Below are 5,865 nucleotides of genomic sequence, written 5' to 3'. Positions count from 1 at the left end.
ATATGGCCGAGGTTAAGGTACTCGGCCGTGAACGCTGAATACATGTCGTTCATCTTTGCATCGTTGCGAAGACGAGCTTGTTGATACGCAAATAACTTGAGCGCGTCTGATTTAGAGTCGGAGAGTTTAGTTAGGTCACAAGATTCTTTGGGATATCGAACTTGATACCGTCCTGAGGGGTCACGGCACACTGTACGTTCAAAGATTTTCTCGCAATAGATCTCATCTTGTGTCATCTTAGAGCAGCTTTCCTCACCATCAATTTCGTTGAATTTCCACATTTGCTGGACCAAGTTGTTGAGCTCAATAGTGGCTGATGCACAAAAGGTGGTTTCTAGTTGTAGCGTAGATGCGTTGGGCAGGCGCCCGTAGACTACCCATCCTAAATGAGTGTTCTGTGCAATAGAGTTGCTGGTGATTGAGCGCTTGATCTCGCCACGCAAGAGGAGACCGTAGAGATCCGCACCGATGATGACATCAATAGATCCTGGTTCGAAGAAGTTCGGATCTGCTAGTGGAAGTCCAAGAAAATCAGCGTACGGTGTTGGGTCGACGCGTTTTATTGGCATCAGGTGCCCTAAGCGTGGAAGTACCAGGGCCGAGCAATCGATATGGAACTCATGCTCTGTAAGTGAATACAGCGAGAAGTGCACTACGCCCTTGGATTTACCTACAGTACAGCCACCTATCCCGGTGATGGGTACTTGGTGACGGGTTCTGCGAAGATGTAGTTGTTGAGCTGCAAAATGAATGACGCCTGTGATCCGTTGTCCAACAGCGCCGAGTTGGATGGCATGGCCAGTGGCCGAGCGAGCTCCAATTACCGCAGTGGCAAGCANGCTGATTAAAATCCGACGATAGCACTTTTCGATGTCCGCCATAAACCCGATTCGATGCATGCGCCACTTTAAAATTATTGAGCTCAAGTCGCTTTGGAGCTTGGAGCCGATGTGAAGGAAATCACTTAACGAGACGCCTCCCTTGTATTTCCTCGATGCGTTAAACACCGTACGAAGCTTTGTCGTAGAAATTGACTCCTTATAAACGCCGTGATGAGGTATGTAGCACACTGGCTGTGAGTTGTCACTCGCTGGCACTGGTTCCATATGGCCGAGGTTAAGGTACTCGGCCGTGAACGCTGAATACATATCGTTCATCTTTGCATCGTTGCGAAGACGAGCTTGTTGATACGCAAATAACTTGAGCGCGTCTGATTTAGAGTCGGAGAGTTTAGTTAGGTCACAAGATTCTTTGGGATATCGAACTTGATACCGTCCTGAGGGGTCACGGCACACTGTACGTTCAAAGATTTTCTCGCAATAGATCTCATCTTGTGTCATCTTAGAGCAGCTTTCCTCACCATCAATTTCGTTGAATTTCCACATTTGCTGGACCAAGTTGTTGAGCTCAATAGTGGCTGATGCACAAAAGGTGGTTTCTAGTTGTAGCGTAGATGCGTTGGGCAGGCGCCCGTAGACTACCCATCCTAAATGAGTGTTCTGTGCAATAGAGTTGCTGGTGATTGAGCGCTTGATCTCGCCACGCAAGAGGAGACCGTAGAGATCCGCACCGATGATGACATCAATAGATCCTGGTTCGAAGAAGTTCGGATCTGCTAGTGGAAGTCCAAGAAAATCAGCGTACGGTGTTGGGTCGACGCGTTTTATTGGCATCAGGTGCCCTAAGCGTGGAAGTACCAGGGCCGAGCAATCGATATGGAACTCATGCTCTGTAAGTGAATACAGCGAGAAGTGCACTACGCCCTTGGATTTACCTACAGTACAGCCACCTATCCCGGTGATGGGTACTTGGTGACGGGTTCTGCGAAGATGTAGTTGTTGAGCTGCAAAATGAATGACGCCTGTGATCCGTTGTCCAACAGCGCCGAGTTGGATGGCATGGCCAGTGGCCGAGCGAGCTCCAATTACCGCAGTGGCAAGCAGGATAGATGTACGAGTGCATGTTCCGTCTGGTGTTGGAGATGAACACTCAGACCGCGCATGATGAGCGGCAACAACATTGGGCTGTATGGGGCACTTTCATGCAATAGCGNAGTGGCAAGCAGGATAGATGTACGAGTGCATGTTCCGTCTGGTGTTGGAGATGAACACTCGGACCGCGCATGATGAGCGGCAACAACATTGTGCTGTATGGGGCACTTTCATGCAATAGCGTATGATGTTTTTGCGCGCACTTTTGGCATGTGTAATTTGAGGGACACTCGTTGAGAGTGTGACCCGCCTTCAAGCGATTTTTGCAAAGTTTCGCATTGTAAACGAGCTCCAGTTTTACTGACGATGACNCGGCAACAACATTGTGCTGTATGGGGCACTTTCATGCAATAGCGTATGATGTTTTTGCGCGCACTTTTGGCATGTGTAATTTGAGGGACACTCGTTGAGAGTGTGACCCGCCTTCAAGCGATTTTTGCAAAGTTTCGCATTGTAAACGAGCTCCAGTTTTACAGACGATGACTTCTTACGAAAATCAGGGCAGTACATAAGGCTATGCTTACCCACACAGCATGGGCATCGACCAAGATTAGTTTGATGGCTTCGCACCGCTTGACTGTGCTGCGGTTTTTGTAACGCATCCTTTGACTTGGACTTGGCTGTACTCATGGCCCCTTGAATGCGCTTTTCCAAGAATGCCACCAAAGCACCGTACTCAGGCATCTCACAGGGAGGACCAAGGCTCATTTCCCAATCTTTTACGGTGACAGCATCAAGTTTTTCGGTTATTAGGAAAATTAGCCAATCATACCACTGCTTCGTTGGACGTCCGAGCTGCTCTAGTGCACTTACCGATTCTGTAGCAGCATCTAAGAGCTTCCGCATAATCGTGTCGGACTCAGTAGTCATCCCTGGAAGCTGCACAATGTTACGTAGATATGACTTGACCAGACGTCGCGTATTGTCATATCTCTGCAGGAGCATATCCCACGCAATCTTGAAGTTTGAATCTACTATGTGCAGACTTCTGAGCATGTTTTCAGGCTCACCTTGTAGGCTGCTTTTCAGGTAGTGCATTCGTTGCACGTTGGACAGTGATGCATCGTTGTCTATGCATGTGACGAACATATCCTTGAAACTGAGCCACTTTCGGAATGACCCATCAAATTTTGGTAGCTCAATTTTAGGCAGGACTGTAAATGGCGCACTGGCTGGAACTGTGCGTATCAGTGCAGACTGATTTAAACTTTCATTAGTGGGTTCTGACAATTCATCTATGCAGTCGCTCAGTTCACCCATCGCCTCACAATACGCTGTCTCAATAGCCGCAAAATGTTCCTCTGATAACGCGTCACCCACCGCTTTCGAATTGGTATCAGTGACTGTCAGAACTCCAAGTTCATCGCGAATAGTGTGGTACCGTGTCCAATACTCGGCCAGCAAACTCCGTCTAGCAATAAGATAGCCTTTGGTTTTTTTGTTTTCGTCACTTTGCGCGTGTTTGCCCCGAAGTTTTGAATGAGCTTCGAGAGGGATTCTTCCTTCACCAGTGCCATGTTGGGAAATAAATTACATTCGCTGGAACGACCACGCGGATAATAACGTAATTTTGGTGAGATTATGTAAAACAGATTTGCAGCTCGTTGTACGTGTAGATCGGTGTTGTGCCGACGTAGCTCACGTTTTTAAAGTTCACGAATTTTCCAATTTGCAGGGAGCTAGGTTCCCCGCAGGGGTTGCCAAAATGTTGATTACTTTGAAAAAGGCTTACTTTGTTGAGTCACAAAACGTAATTACAAAAACNATAATAACGTAATTTTGGTGAGGTTATGTAAAACAGATTTGCAGCTCGTTGTACGTGTAGATCGGTGTTGTGCCGACGTAGCTCACGTTTTTAAAGTTAACAAACTTTCCAATTTGCAGGGAGCTAGGTTCCCCGCAGGGGTTGCCAAAATGTTGATTACTTTGAAAAAGGCTTACTTTATTGAGTCACAAAACGTAATTACAAAAATTGCTAAATTATTCTGCGTTAAAAGTCATTGAAAAGCATCCGATCCCGTTGATGAGAAAAAGAAAAGAAGGAAGAGGCATAGAACGAAAAGTAAATGTCACAACGTTACTTGCACTGGTGTTGGCGTGTTAGCATTCCACTGATAGGTACCGGCTTGCATCAATTCGTAACATTCCGCCCACCTCGTCCAGGACCTGCGACGAAATCTGATGCCTTCCGACCATGTAGGTCTCAGTGTTCTCCAAGAGGTAGTACCACCAGTTTTGATATGGCTCGCTTGATGATGGAGGTCGACGTACGAATAGTAGCCACTCTGACGAAGTCATCAGCTCCTGGGTGCACTTCAATTATGCGACCCAACATCCATTGGGTTGGTGGAGCGCGCTCGTCGCGTACTAAGACCAAGTCGCCGGGTGATAGGTTGGCACTTGTTTGACGCCACTTGCGCCGGACTTGTAACTCGCGCAGATACTCACAGCTCCATCGACTCCAAAAGTGTTGATGCATTTGCTGCAACTGCCTCCATCTTTTAAGGCGGTTTGTGTTANTCGACTCCAAAAGTGTTGATGCATTTGCTGCAACTGTCTCCATCTTTTAAGGCGGTTTGTGTTAACATCAAGCAGTGTTGGTTCAGGGACGGCAATTAACGGGCCGCCCACCAAAAAGTGGCCCGGAATAAGTGCAGCAAAGTCGGTTGCATCATCCGTCAAAGCGGATATCGGCCTGGAATTAAGCACCGCCTAAACCTGTTTAAGCACGGTGTAAAACTCTTCGAACGTGAGCGTTGCGGTTCCAATGATTCGCTTTAAATGATGCTTCATGCTCTTAAATCCGCCTCANGCTTTAAATGATGCTTCATGCTATTAATACCCGCCTCCCAGATGCCTCCGAAATTAGGAGACCCAGGCGGGATAAAGTGCCACGATATTAAATGAGATGTCACATACTGTGCCGCTGCGTCAAGCTGTTGTCGGAACGCGTCGAGATCTGCCTTCAGCTCCGCATGGGCACCTATAAACGTTGTTGCACATTCGCTGTATATGTCCGAACTATAGCCTCTTAAAGAAAAAAAATCGTCGAAGTGCTGCGATGAAAGTTGCTGTGCTTAAGTCGCTGATTAATTCTAAATGAAATGCTCTGGTGCTGAAGCATACAAAAAGGGCAACATACCCCTTGTAGCTGTTATGGCCCCTATCTTTGGTGGGGCGAATTCGATAGGGCCCACCGTAATCGAGGCCACAGTGACTAAACGCCTTTGCCACGTTGCAGCGTTGAGTGGGAAGGCTCCCCATGATTTGGTATGCTGGAACGCCAATCTGGCGAACACATCTCACACAGCGACGAATAAAGCGTTTGATCGCTGAACGAGCATCAACCATCCAGTAGCGCCTTCTTACAAAGTTGAGGGTCGCTTGGACGCCACCATGCAACGTATACTCATGAGCGTGAGTGATTAGTAACATGCACAGGGGGTCATTCTTTGGTAAGAGGCATGGAAATTGCTCATGGAAAGGCATGTCCGCGTTCTTCAAACGGCCGTTTAACCGCAAAATTCCGTCTTCATCTAACATTGGATTCAGTTTGAGCAACTTGCTTTTCAAACTAATCGGCTTGTTACTGCGAAGACAAGAGATCTCATTAGCAAAATGTATCAGCTGTACATACCTTATCCAGAATTTCAAAGCCATGGCGCGTTCGTATGCTGTGCACCATTTGGTTGTAGCATGTGGTCGCTTCAGTTGTATGGCAAGGAATCGCTGACACCAAGACGTTACTGCTAATAGCATGTTCATATTGGAATACTTCCGAAGCAAGGTTGCGGCGAGCGTTGGTATCGGGTTATCCGAAATTGCCACTAGCGAGACGACTGGGTTTTCAACTGGGCATGATGAGATGTCGCCT

The sequence above is a fragment of the Rhagoletis zephyria genome, unplaced genomic scaffold, assembly GCF_001687245.7.
Source record: "Rhagoletis zephyria isolate East Lansing unplaced genomic scaffold, Rhagoletis_zephyria_1.1 Rzeph_scaffold_00486, whole genome shotgun sequence".
Lineage (NCBI taxonomy): Eukaryota > Metazoa > Arthropoda > Insecta > Diptera > Tephritidae > Rhagoletis > Rhagoletis zephyria.
Note: the sequence above shows the minus strand (reverse complement) of the source record.